Here is a 14,791-nt window from a genome sequence, read left to right as displayed (position 1 = left end):
AGAGAGAACTGTGTGCTGTTTGCTACAAGAAAGGTCCCACAGCCTGGGACGCAGTGTACTTGTGAAATTTGCAAGACTTTTCCGGGCACAGCAAAGGTGGCTGTTCTGTGCTAGTTTGTGAAGCCACAAAGTTACTGAGAAAGGGACTTACAGTTTCCAGGAGCATCCCTAGGACCCAAAAGCAAGGAGAAGACCACGTTTCACAGAGCTGACAGAAAGCCGTGCGCACCGCCATATTAGACTTCTGGGGGCCCCCTGGGACTGGACCTGAGTCCCCAACATCACCGTGAGTCTGTTCCTGTTTGGTGCACCTGTTAGGGCCTAGTGTAGGCTTCAGTAGGCAGTGCACGGCAGCCGTAGGGCCTGCTTAGTAAAGGCCAGGGAGGTTATATGTAGAGTAGCATCGTTATTTGTTTATTGTTTAAATTTGCTTGTGAGACATATTTTGAGGCTGTAATAGTTGTAGCACCGTGCTATTTTACGGACAAGATAAAGTTCATAACTCTTGTAAAGTGTCTCTTGCCATTGCATACACCTGTTTGCATCTTCCTCACCCACTTCATTCCTTGCCTCCCAATAAATCTACCCTTTGTTGTTTGCACCTCATCTTGTGTACAGTAGTCTTCCTGCACCGTGGTGGTCCCCCGGCCATCGCTTCACTACAAAGATGATTTTGCTACTGATGGCATGGTTCTTCTTTTTGTACCATGGAAGAAAGTGGTCAGTCAGAAGCTCTTCTGTATCTACTTTGCCGAGTTCATTTTCACACCTTCAGGGACCCTAATGGAGCCTACCAGCTCTCTCCCCATGATTCCAACCCAAAACATGACTATCCACCAACCATCCACTGCTCAATGCCTCTGGACCAGCCAGGGCTGCACGGCACTCATCAGTATACAAGACTATTTTAACATCAGTTTTCATGTCTGGGCTCAGTACAACAGTTTCTGCTTGTGAGCACTGTTTAGGGGTGGCCGAATAGGAGGTTTATGCACAACTGCAAGTCTCTGAAGGATCCTACACCTTGTGGTTCCAGGACTCCGGACACACCAGCACCTTCAAATACCCATTTGCTCATTTGTAATTACATTTTAACAGCTGCTCTCGTAATCCAATGAATTTGTCTGGCTGAAACTTCTTAATTTGTAAACTACTTACAGTCATATGAGCACTGATAAGGTAGACACAGTTGAGTGTGATTTATAATTAATCACAAATGAGTCTCATTGTGTCTTTGCTTCAAACAAAACAAAGTGTGCCATTACTTGTGCCCTTGCATTCTTTTTAATTGTGTATCCTTTTTCTTCCCAGTAGAGGGAGCCAGAGGATTTCCAATGGAACACAAGTCAAACATTTTCACTGTTTAATGGATAATTTATAGCACTATCAGAATGAGATCTTATTCCTACAACTTTATTTTTATTGGGATCAATGGAAAAGATGTACCATAGGGCAGTATTGTTAGTACACCCCAAAGGGGTCATTATTCTCAGCCTATTCACATGGTGGGATCCACCTGTACCGACTTCCAGTTCCAGGGATCCGAATACTTTTGCAAGGCACTGCATGTTTAACTGCGCTTAATGGTGTCAGTGATGTAAAACTCAGAGATTTTCCTCCAACACATTAAATGTTGAGAGGGATTAACACCTAATTTGTTTAATGGGCTGGGTTTTATGTGGACATCCATAGAGGGGGTGGGAGGGTTGTCCACCTTATCTCTACCCGAGGGTGCAGTCTGGGGCTTAACCCCTTCACCCCCGGAGCTTTTTCCGTTTTTCCGTTTTCGTTTTTCGCTCCCCTCCTTCCCAGAGCCATAACTTTTTTATTTTTCCGTCAATATGGCCATGTGAGGGCTTATTTTTTGCGGGACGAGTTGTACTTTTCAACGACATCATTGGTTTTAGCATGTCGTGTACTAGAAAACGGGAAAAAAATTCCAAGTGCAGTGAAATTGCAAAAAAAGTGCAATCGCACACTTGTTTTTTGCTTGCCTATTTTGCTAGGTTCACTAAATGCTAAAACTGACCTGCCATTATGATTCTCCAGGTCAGTACGAGTTCATAGACACCTAACATGACTAGGTTATTTTTCACCTAAGTGGTGAAAAAAAATTCCAAACTTTGCAAAAAACAAAACAAAACAAAATTGCGCCATTTTCCGATACTCGTAGCGTCTCCATTTTTCGTGATCTGGGGTCAGGTGAGGGCTTATTTTTTGCATGCCGAGCTGGCGTTTTTAATGATAGCATTTTGGTGCAGACACGTTCTTTTGATCGCCCGTTATTGCATTTTAATGCAATGCCGTGGCGACCAAAAAAACGTAATTCTGGCGTTCCGATTTTTTTTCTCGTTACGCCGTTTTGCGATCAGGTTAATGCTTTTTTTTTATTGATAGATCGGGCGATTCTGAACGCGGCGATACCAAATATGTGTAGGTTGGGCGCTTTTTTTATTGATTTATTTTGATTGGGGCGAAAGGGGGGTGATTTAAACTTTTATGTTTTTTTTTTTTTTTTCACATTTTTAAAAACTTTTTTTTTTACTTTTGCCATGCTTCAATAGCCTCCATGGGAGGCTAGAAGCAGGCACAGCCCGATCGGCTCTGCTATGCAGCACCGATCATAAGATCGCTGCTACACAGCAGAATTGCAGGTGTGCTGTGAGCGCCGACCACAGGGGGGCGCTCACAGCCACCGGCAATCAGTAACCATAGAGGTCTCAAGGACCTCTATGGTTACTGTCCTGATGCATCGCCGACCCCCGATCATGTGACGGGGGTCGGCGATGCGCTCATATCCGGCCGCACGGCCGGATGCGGTAGTTAAATGCCGCTGTCTGTGTTTGACAGCGGCATTTAACTAGTTAATAGCGGCGGGTGATCGCGATTTCACCCGCCGCTATTGCGCGCACATGTCAGCTGTAAGAAACAGCTGACATGTCGCGACTTTGATGTGCGCTCACCGCCGGAGCGCACATCAAAGCGGGGGTCCCGACATGTGACGTACTATACCGTCACATGTCGGGAAGGGGTTAAGTAGCTGGCCCCCAGAGTCAGTAGGATCCCTGCTCTCCGAAGGACTGTACTTTGTGCTACCCCTTTGTTTTGTTTTCCTGTTTTACCCAGAAGGCTGTGTTTGTTTTACTTCACCTTTATGCAGCCTATAATAAACCAAAGGAAGTTGTTAAAGAGAGAGTGTTCCCTTGTTTACCTCCCTGAACCGCTAAGTGAGCCGATCTACCACATGAGGTATTCAGGGTATTACAACTGTCAAATGAGCACACAAGGGGAATTATTACTTTCTAAGTGGAAAATGTGAACAATATTACTATCCAGGGCACCGGCAGAGGGCAGTAATATTTTCTACTGTAGGTGACAATTTTGCCATCTAGAGAACACAAAGAGGTAATTTACTATGTAAGTGAAACAACTGTTGGCATTATTATGTTGCACACTAATAGGAACACTGTCACCATGCCACACAACAGGTGCAGTAACATGGACCACTATGGCAGAAGCAGGCTTAGCATTCAGGATACAACAAGATGGCGAGTTTGTGCATGTTAGGAATAGATGGACTATAAACATAAGGATGAATGACCTCGGGGAGATCAAAACATCCAACACCGCGGAGACACCATCACGTGTTTCTCAACGCAGTGATCCAGAACACTGCCCCCATCCCTAAAGGGAAATATGCAAATGCATGTAGAAAAGCCGCGGAGACGACAAGGAATAGATGGAGACGGCGTTGCAAATGTGAGAAAACAAATATGTCTTTGTTTTAAAATCTACAGACAATTTGTAGTTGGAGAAAGTGTCATGGTGGTGTGGGCAAGATGGAAAAGAAGGGAATAGTTAACAACTCCTTCAGAAAGAACATCACCTGTAAGTCACTATCTATAGCTGTACTGTTATGTCCTACAGAGCTAGTATCTATCACTATATGGTAAATACCAGTTTGTGGTCTTTGCACAGTGATTTTTTTTAAGTAATAGCATGGTCATCTGCTGAACTTCTCCTTTTCCCTCTGTTATTCTATTATTAGAATGCACCTCCATAGTTGCAAACAAGATTATGTTAGGAGCGCACTCAGATGTGTTTTGCCATGCCTCCTTCCCCGTGCTGAACCCCGATCTGTCTCTGCCCCACAACCTTTAAATGCCAGGAACTGCACATATAATGACATTCCTAAACAAACTGTATTATTAGAGCTACAAAGGAATGGTTTAGATCAAAGCATATTCTTGTGTGTGAATGACCCAGTCAAAGTCCAGACCTAAATCCCATTGAGAATCTGTGGCAAGACTTGAAAATTGCTGTTCACAGACGCTACAATCAAATCTCACTCAGGCCATGTGCACACGTTCAGGATTTTTCGCGTTTTTTCATGTTTTTTCGTTATAAAAACGTGAAAAAAACGCGAAAAAAAACGCTAACAAATGCCTCCTATTATTTACAGGGTATTCCGCATTTTTTGTGCAAATGTTGCATTTTTTTCCGCAAAAAAATCGCATCGCGGAAAAAAAAGCAACATGTTCATTAAATTTGTGGAATTGCGGGGATTCCGCACACCTAGGAGTGCATTGATCTGCTTACTTCCTGCACGGGGCTGTGCACACCATGCGGGAAGTAAGCAGATTATGTGCGGTTGGTACCCAGGGTGGAGGAGAGGAGACTCTCCTCCACGGACTGGGCACCATATAATTGTTAAAAAAAAAGAATTAAAAAAAAAATAGTGATATACTCACCTTCGATGGCCCTGGAGGCATGCTGCCGCTTCCGTTCCTTTAGATGGTCTGTGTGAAGGACCTGCGATGACGTCGCGTTCTTGTGATTGGTCGCGTGACCGCTCATGTGACCGCTCACGTGACCAATCACAAGCCGCGACGTCATCGAAGGTCCTGCACACACACAGCATCTATAGGAACGGACACCGCTGAGGAGATCGGCTGTCTGCAGGTGAGTATAACCATTTTTTTAATTTTTTTTATTATTTTTAAACATTCTATCTTTTACTATTGATGCTGCATAGGCAGCATCTATAGTAAAAAGTTGGTCACACTTGTCAAACACTATGTTTGACAAGTGTGACCAACCTGTCAATCAGTTTTCCAAGCGATGCTACAGATCGCTTGGAAAACTTTAGCATTCTGCAAGCTAATTACGCTTGCAAAATGCTAAAAAAAACGCGAAAAAAACGCGAAAAAAACGCAAAAAAAAAAAAGCGGATTTTTTGCAGAAAATTTCCGGTTTTCTTCAGGAAATTTCTGCAAGAAATCCTGATGTGTGCACATACCCTAAAGTTGAGCTAGTGTGCAAGGTAGAATGGGCAAAAATTTCAAAGCTAATGGCAGAATTTCTGCCATTAGCTTTTAAAAAGAACACATCTCTGTGTTTGAAACGCATAGCTTTTAGATCACCATGGATTTCTTGCAATTACTTTTTTAAATTTTTGGTAATAAACTACATATTTCTTTCACCTAAGAAGCTGAATATTTTCCCCTTTTTGTTAAAAATGGCCCTGCCTCGAATGAACACTAGAGGGGTCCAGTAACTCTACATTATACCACCCCATACCATAATCCCGGGAGTAGGACAAGTGTGACATTGCCTTGTGAAGACTTTTTTATGGCATTGTCTACGACATAGTCTCATTAGATTGGAAAGCTGATGAGTAATGATCACTTCTGTGTTGCAAGTGAAATTAGACATAACCAAGCCAAAATAATCAAACAGTGTCTACACAAGCCATCAGAAAACAATTGCACAACATTGGGTTACGAGATAGGTATCCAGTTGCTGGTGTTCCATTGACCTCATGCCATTGTTCCCTAAGGCCATCATGGTGCAAAGCAACATGACAATGGAGGCAGGAATGGTGGTCTATCCTATTCAGCGTTGAGCTCTAATTTTACTTTACATCCAAGGATAGCTGGAAATTAATCTGGAGACCATGTTGATAACATCATGAAGAGGCAGGCCTTCACGAGGAACTATGAACATGTTCCAGAAGTCGTTTTCAACCAAGCTACATGTTGCATATTCTACAGTGAGCAGCCTCTGTGGCCTACATATGTTACCATTGCCTATGGTGCCTCCGGACCTGTCTCATATCTGGAAAGTCATTAGTAGGCAATTGCAAAGGGAGTTGCCAGTAGCAGATCCTGATTATCTGTGTGCCCAAGTGCATTGAGCACTCATTTGTTGATTGTATTTCTGCGCATGATGTTCATACTTGAATTTGAATTCATCTGTGATGCTGAGTCATTTCTCACGGACAAGCCATAAGTCAGGATAGTCAATGAGTCCAACATCAAAAGCCAGCAGGGTAGGTAGTATGCAGAGGGAAGAGACAAAGGCGCAGACAGGTAACGGTCCATGGTCAAATTACCAGAAGGATAGCGGATAAGAACAATGGGGATAAACAGACAAAGAGTCAGAACGAGGTCCAAGGTAAGGCAACAAAAGATCATCAAGCAAAATACTAGGCACAGAGAAAACCAATCACAGTTAGTTGAAGCTACGTCTGTTAGAGGTCTGGAGCTAACAACCCAGCTAAGTAGTTGGGCAATCCCATGGGGCAATGAACACCTGGTGATGGTGTTGACCCAGTCTCAGATAGGACAGCCGAGCAGTCAATCAAATCACCGACAGCTCAGCACGCCCCAGCACCAAGCTGGACACTGAGCTGTCTATCATAGTACTGACAATTTCCATTTCTTGCACTAAAAAACACAAAGGAAAATCAACTAAAATCAAACTTTTAATTGTGATTGTTTACCTTTCAAAGTGTGCATGTCACAAACTACTTTTTTTAACATCTATCTTAGTGGTCAAATTTAATATCTATTTAGCTTTTCAGACATATGCCTAGCATTTCTTGTTTAACCTCTTTCTGACCTCGGACGGGATAGTACGTCCGAGGCCACATCCCCTGCTTTGATGCAGGGCTCCGGCGGTGAGCCCGCGTCAAAGCTGGGACATGTCAGCTTTTTTGAACAGCTGACATGTGCCCGCAATAGCGGCAGGTGAAATCGCGATTCACCCGCCGCTATTAACTAGTTAAATGCCGCTGTCAAATGCTGACAGCGGCATTTGACCGGCGCTTTCGGCCAGGCGGCCGGAAATGAGCGCATTGCCAACCCCGTCACATGATCGGGGGTCAGCGATGCTTCTGCATTGTAACCATAGAGGTCCTTGAGACCTCTATGGTTACTGATCACCGGTAGCTGTGAGCTCCCCCCTGTGGTCGGCGCTCATAGCAAGCCTGCAATTCAGCTATATAGCAGCGATCTGATGATCGCTGCTATGTAGCAGAGCCGATTGAGTGGTGCCAGCTTCTAGCCTCCCATGGAGGCTATTGAAGCATGGCAAAAGTTAAAAAAAAAGTTAAAAAATTTGAAAAAAAATATAAAAGTTTAAATCACCCCCCTTTCGCCCCATTCAAAATAAATCAATCAATAAAAAAAATCAAACCTACACATATTTGGTATCGCCGCGTTCAGAATCTCCCGATCTATCAATAAAAAAAGGATTAACTTGATAGCTAAACGGCGTAGCGAGAAAAAAATGCGAAACACCAGAATTACGTTTTTTTGGTCACCACGACATTGCATTAAAATGCAATAATGGGCGATCAAAAGAACGTATCTGCACCAAAATGCTATTATTACAAACGCCAGCCCAGCACACAAAAAAAAAGCCCTCAACCAACCCCAGATCATGAAAAATGGAGATGCTACAGGTATCGGAAAATGGCGCAATTTTTATTTTTTTGTTAGCAAAGTTTGGAATTTTTTTTCACCACTTAGGTAAAAGAGAACCTAGACATATTTGAAGTCTATGAACTCGTACTGACCTGGAGAATCATAATGGCAGGTCAGTTTTAGCATTTAGTGAACCTAGTAAAAAAGCCAATCAAAAAACAAGTGTGGGATTGCCCTTTTTTTGCAATTTCACCGCACTTGGAATTTTTTTCCCGTTTTCTAGTACACGACGTGCTAAAACCAATGATGTCGTTCAAAAGTACAACTTGTTTCACAAAAAATAAGCCCTCAACGGCCATATTGACGGAAAAATAAAAAAGTTATGGCTCTGGGAAGAAGGGGAGCAAAAAACGAACACGGAAAAACGGAAAATCCCAAGGTCATGAAGGGGTTAATAATTTTTGGGAAGAGAGAATAATTAGGGTTGGTAACATGAATACAGCAACAAAAGCTAGAAATAGTGTTGCAAAAAAATTCAGCTGGCAGAAGCAGACAAAGTGGTAGGTGGGAATCTGGAGTGGGAGGGAAGAGATAAAGAATTTCTCACACTGAGACAGCTGTCAGCTATCTCAGGGACAAGTATGATAATTTTGTGGTAGATAAAACCTGCAAACCAGATTAGGGTAATAATGAGGCAATTTCATTAGAGGAGGAGGGTGGTAGTGTCTGCGATAAAGGGCAGAGCTAACATGGAGCCAAAAGATTTTCTGGAGACAGATTTACTTCTTCTGTGGTCAACTCAGAAGCAGGGGATGCTGCAATCACTGCTAGTGGAGGAGCCTCAACAGTTTCAGAAAATTTTGGTCATGGTGATAAGCAAGGCTTACGTGCAAGCAGGGTTGGACTAGCACATTGGAGAACCATGGCGTGTTGCTAATTGCTGCACACCACACAGCTGCTATGGGGCCAGTGAGTTAGGGGGGGTCCGCCTGGCACCAGCGGAGCAGCTGGTGACCGGAGGCTAGAGCCGGCTGCTGCGGCCAAAGCCTGTGCCCGCTGCTAAAGAAAAATGAATATTCACTGCTCCCAATGCCCATAGGCTTGGAAAACAGTGAATATGCATTTCTCTTTAATAGCGGGCAGCAGGACGGGCATCAGCACCTGGACAAGTGCCGATTCCCTGAGCCCATTCACCATTGGGGACACGGCATGCTATGGGAGCCCAATGCCTGTGCCAGTACCAGATCCCCCCACTTGGACAGGGCCCCAGCGATTGCAATATTGTATGGAGCAATATATGGGGCTCATTATTCTTTATGGAGCATTATATGGGGTCCATTATACAGTATGGAGCACTATATTTGGCTCATTCTACTATATTGATCAATATATGGGGCCTATTATATACTGTATGGAACAATATATGGGGCTCATTATTCTGTATGGAGCAATATGTGAGGCTCATTATACTGTATGGAGCATTATATGGGGTCCATTATTACGTATGGAGAAATATATGGGGGCTATTATATACTGTATGGATCAATATATAGGGCTTGTTATTCTGTATGGAGCAATAAATGGTGCTCATTATTCTGTATGGAGCACTATGTGGTGCCCATAATATTGTATGGAGGAATATACTGTCCGGTTTCTTAACTATTATAGAATTTACAATAGATATCACTCATGTAATAGAAGAAGTAAGTGAAATGTTTGACATTGTACTATACCTATATTTCTATCTGTGCATCATGAATTGTGGTATGTGTTAAAGGGACCCACTAAGACTCTTTTGACCAGGGCCCACGAAGACCTGGAGCCGGCCCTGGGGATGAGGGTGCCATTCAGACCAGGATATGGATGAGGGTGCCATGCATACCAGAATAGGGATGAGGGGACAATATATACCAGGAATACCAGGATGGTGATGGGGCCATACATAGTAGGATGGTTATGAGGGGCGATGCATACCAAGATGGTGATGAGGGGGCTATGTATACCTGGATTGGGGATATACAGTATATATATATATATATATATATATATATATACATATATATATATATCAGGATGGGGAATATTTGTACAGAATTCACCACATTTTTTACTTGATTTTTTTTCTATTTTCCTCCTCTAAAGCTAGGTGCGTCTTATGGTCCGTAAAATATGGTATATATCAGTGCGCGAGTGAGTACATGGTGGCCATAATATAGGACTGCATTATATTCCATGGGGGAGGGGCTGTATTATATTCTATGAGGGGGCTACATTGTATTCTATGGGGGGCTACCCCAACTGTTGTGAATTAGACTTTTTGGCTCCCTCTTGTGGTTACTAGTGATATGACTCTGGGATTTCCTTCCCTCAGTTTCCACTCAGCTGGGTCGTTACTTCAGGGGTGTTGCTATATAAACCTCCTGGAACCTTAGTCCAGTGCCTGGCATCGGTGTTATCAGACACATTCTGTTTGCTCCTATTTGCTGGTCCTGGTTCGTGCAAAATTAAGCTAAGTCTGCTCCTTTGTTTTTTGGGTTATTTGTTTGCTATCATTTTTTGTCCAGCTTGTACTATATGTGATTCCTGACCTTGCTGGAAGCTCTAGGGGGCTGGTGTTCTCCCCCCAGGCCGTTAGACGGTTCGGGGGTTCTTGAATTTCCAGTGTGGATATTTTTGATAGGATTTTTTGCTGACCATATAAGTTTTCTTTCTATATTCTGCTATTAGCTAGTGGGCCTCTCTTTGCTAAATACCTAGCTCATTCTTATGTTTGTCTTTTCCTCTTACCTCACCGTTATTATTTGTGGGGGGCTTCTATCCAACTTTTGGGGTATTTCCTCTGGAGGCAAGAAAGGTCTTTCTTTTCCCTTCTAGGGGTAGTTAGCTCTCCGGCTGGCGCGAGACGTCTAGGATCAACGTAGGAACGTTCCCCGGCTGCTGGTATTTGTGGTGCTAGGATTAGTTATATGGTCAGCCCAGTTACCACTGCCCTATGAGCTGGTTTTCTGTATTTACAGACTTAGCATTATTCCTGAGACCCTCTGCCATTGGGGTCATAACACCCAACCCCTGCTATATCATTACGTCCTGTACTACCTTATATTTTACCCTGATATTAGCATGTTAACCGCACAATTGGTGGTCTTGTGTTTATTTCTATGTGGCTACATAGTGGGCCCCAAGAATGATTTTTTCTGGTGAGCCTAAGCTCCAGTCCGACGCTGCATTCAAGCATATCAGATGTAGGGATTCTTTTCCAATTTCCGAACTATTGCGGAGTGCAAGATCTGCAGATGGAAAAAAATAACATCACCTATGAGCAGGATTTCAATTACATCACATAGTGTATCTAAGCCCTCCATTCTTTCAGGGTATGTGCACACATTGCGGATTGGCCTGCAGGATTTTCCGTACAGAATCTGCATCTATTGGCAGAAAACGCAGGCCAAAATGGTCGCGGATTTCATGTGAAATTGATGCGGATTTCTTGCGGATTACTTGAGGATTTCTTGCGGATTGTCTTGCGTTTTTTGATGTGCAGATTTGCCTTACTCAATGTATAGTCAATGGGTGCAGAAATGCTGCGTTTCCGCACAAAGAATTGACATGCGTCGGAAAATAAACCGCTGCGTTTCTGCGCTGAATTTTCCGCAGCATGTGCACAGCGGTTTTTGTTTTCCATAAGTTTACATAGTACCTCACACCGCATGGAAAACTGCTGCGGATCCGCAGGGCCAAATCTGCAATGTGTGCACATAGCCTTAGACACCCTTCCTCTTTTCTGCACATAGTCCTTTTGTGCGCAAAGTCCAGTCTTCTTTCATTTACACTCCCAGGTCTGGCCTGCACATTGCCTCAGCCCTAGCTTCTCCTTTGCTGTCTCAGGGTCCCGCAAACCTACAAATTATACATTCCTGGGCCTTTATGCCTTTCTCTCTGCTCCACTTTCCAAGGAATCAAGTAAGTGTGTTCGAACATGTCTGTAATCCAAAATGTTACTTTTCAATTAGTTATTGTTATGCTAACCCTGTTTCTCCTTCCCATGCACACATTGTGACCTAGACAATAACAATATTTTTGTCAATTTCACATTGTACATACTATACATTGGCTATTTAGTAAGATCTCCTCACACTAAGGCCGGCGTCACACTAGCGAGTTTTACGGACGTATGAGAGGTGCAGAAAATACGGATTGCATACGGTACAATGATTCTCTATGGCCCAGCTCCTATCTGCCCTATTTTACTGATCCGTATTATATGGTCACCGTATTGCGCAAAAAAAATCGCCAATGAAAGTCTATGGGGGCGAGAAAAATACGGATTACACACGGACCATGCGTGTGACTTGCGAGAAATACGCACCGGTGTTATAGAGAAAAGCCAGCAATTCAGTGCGGTGTACAGTAAAATCACACTGACAGAATAGAATAGAATAGGTAGAATAAATGTCTACATATAGAATAGGTATATATATATATATATATATATATATATATGTCAGAGACACATATATATATTTTTATATTTCATAACGCGCTAGATATCATAAAAGCCGGTAATTCAATTGCCGGCTTTTGCTATCTCCTTCCCAAACCCAACATGATATGAGACATGGTTTACATACAGTAAACCATCTCATATCCCTTTTTATTTTGCATATTCCACACTACTAATGTTAGTAGTGTGTATGTGCAAAATTTGTGTGCTCTAGCTATTAAATTAAAGGGTTAAATCGCGGAAAAAATTGGCGTGGGCTCCCGCGCAATTTTCTCTGCCAGAGTGGTAAAGCCAGTGACTGAGGGCAGATATTAATAGCCTAGAGAGGTTCCATGGTTATTGGCCCCCCCTGGCTACAAACATCTGCCCCCAGCCACCCCAGAAAAGGCACATCTGTAAGATGCGCCTATTCTGGCACTTGGCCACTCTCTTCCCACTCCCGTGTAGCGGTGGGATATGGGGTAATGAAGGGATAATGTCACCTTGCTATTGTAAGGTGACATTAAGCCAGATTAATAATGGAGAGGCGTCAATTATGACACCTATGCATTAATAATCCAATAGTACGAAATGGTTAATAAAACACATGCACATTATAACAATGTACTTTAATGAAATAAAGACACAGGGTGTTGTAATATTTTATTATACTCTTAATCCACCTGAAGACCCTCGTTCTGTAAAAAAGGAAAAATAAAAAATCAACAATATCCCACACCTTCCGGCATTCTGGAATGGAATGCCCGCCAGGGCCGTGGAGTACTCAGTATCGGGTCCAGTACTTAAAGGGATGTGTCACGTGGTGGTGACCCAGTCCATGGCCCTGGGTGCCCACATTAAGGGAAGGTCTTTAAAGGAGTTTGTGAAATAAGAAGTGTTCGTGACACCACCTGTGGTACTCGGTCAGGGAAGACCGACGCTGCTTAAAGGGGTCCACTGGGGTGATGTTATGGCAGCAGGGATGGTACATGGCTTCCCACGGGTGAAGCTGGGTCCCCAGGGCTCCCGGTGTAGTAGATGAAGGTGGTGTAGTAAGAAACAGAGGACACAAGGTTGCAGTCTCTTTACTTTTTTACTGTAGAATTCTGGGAGCCACAGTCCAGGATACCGGGTCACGGGTGCTGGTGTGGTCCGGCCGGCTTGGAAGTGACTCAGGAATCCCCCTAGGCAGGTGGGGTTGGAAGCCTTCCTCTATGCTCTGTGTTGTAGTCCCTTGCTGCTTTAGGCCTCACACAAGGTCCTCACTTTCCCTCTGTCCTCTTTATTGGTAGGACACTACCCACACGACAGGTAACTCAAGCCTTTTTACAGGGTCTCAGATGACTCTGGGCTCTATCTGCTACTGTGTCCAACACCTCACATGGCTGCACGGCTTCAACTTTCCTTTCTCCTCTTCTCTCACAGACTCTCTCTGTCTGCTTCCTCTCACTGACTCACTCTCACCAACTGACTAACTCCTCCTCCAGACCAGAATATATTATCTAGGGAAGCTCCCCTGAAACTGGGTTCAGAGCTCCCCCTTCTGGCCTGGAGTCATAACATGTTACATGTGTGTGAATACCTGTTAAAGGAATCCTTCCTCGCTTTCAAGCATGGCATCCCCTCCTCGAAAGGAAGGCAATACCACTGTAACAGCCGGTTACACGGGGGGTTACACAAGCATATGTCACAGAGGATCTCCCAGAGCATCTCCCGACCAAAATTTGCAGCATCCAGTGTGTCTATAAGGCTGCAAAATGTGTTAGAGAGACTCACAGTCATGGTCGCGATCCATATACTGACTGTGAATACACTTGAGTGAACTCGGCCGAACACTCTTAGGTTTAGATAGTGCTATGCATTACATAGGTATCGTTGCATAATTAAGTTCTCTTGGGGGACTAATAAGTGAAAAAAGCTGTACTTTTTCTACATTCTTAAAAAGAAAAAAAATCCAGATTTTCAGAAACACAAATGTCTCCCCCCAAAACAGACATTTCTGCTATCACTGCATCCATAATGACGAGTAAAATAAAAACATATAATTATTTCTCCCACGTGGCGAATCTCACAGAAAATAATATGCCAAATTTGCCATTTCTTAATTTCATTTCACTTAAAATAAAATAAAAAATTATTGAAAAGACATAAGGACCCTAAAATGGCATCAATAAAAAATAGAGCTCGTTATGCAAAAAACAAGCTCTCAAAGATGTCTGCAAACAAAAAAAAGAAAAAGTTATAGCTCTCTTTGATTTTTTTATGCATATGTAGTAAAATATAAAAATCATTACTATAAAATTGTTTATTTAACCCTCACAAAGAACACAAACAAGTTGGAAAAACAATGCCAGAGCTGTAGTTTTTGTTCATCATTTGTACAAAAAAAGAGTGAAATAAAAAGTGACCAAAAAGTCATATGTACCTACAATGGTACCATTAAAAAGTATATCTTGTCATGCAAAAAAAATAAGCTTATATATCTCTGTTAAACATATGACTCTTAGAATATGTAAATTGCCTCTTCAGACAGGAAGAGGACTTGAACTCTATAGCGCCACCTGTCCTTACAATATGCTGAAACAAACAAATGTTTGGATTT

The sequence above is a fragment of the Ranitomeya variabilis genome, chromosome 6 (assembly GCF_051348905.1).
Source record: "Ranitomeya variabilis isolate aRanVar5 chromosome 6, aRanVar5.hap1, whole genome shotgun sequence".
NCBI lineage: Eukaryota > Metazoa > Chordata > Amphibia > Anura > Dendrobatidae > Ranitomeya > Ranitomeya variabilis.
The sequence above is the reverse complement of the archived record's forward strand: the minus strand, read 5'-3'. Positions refer to the sequence as shown.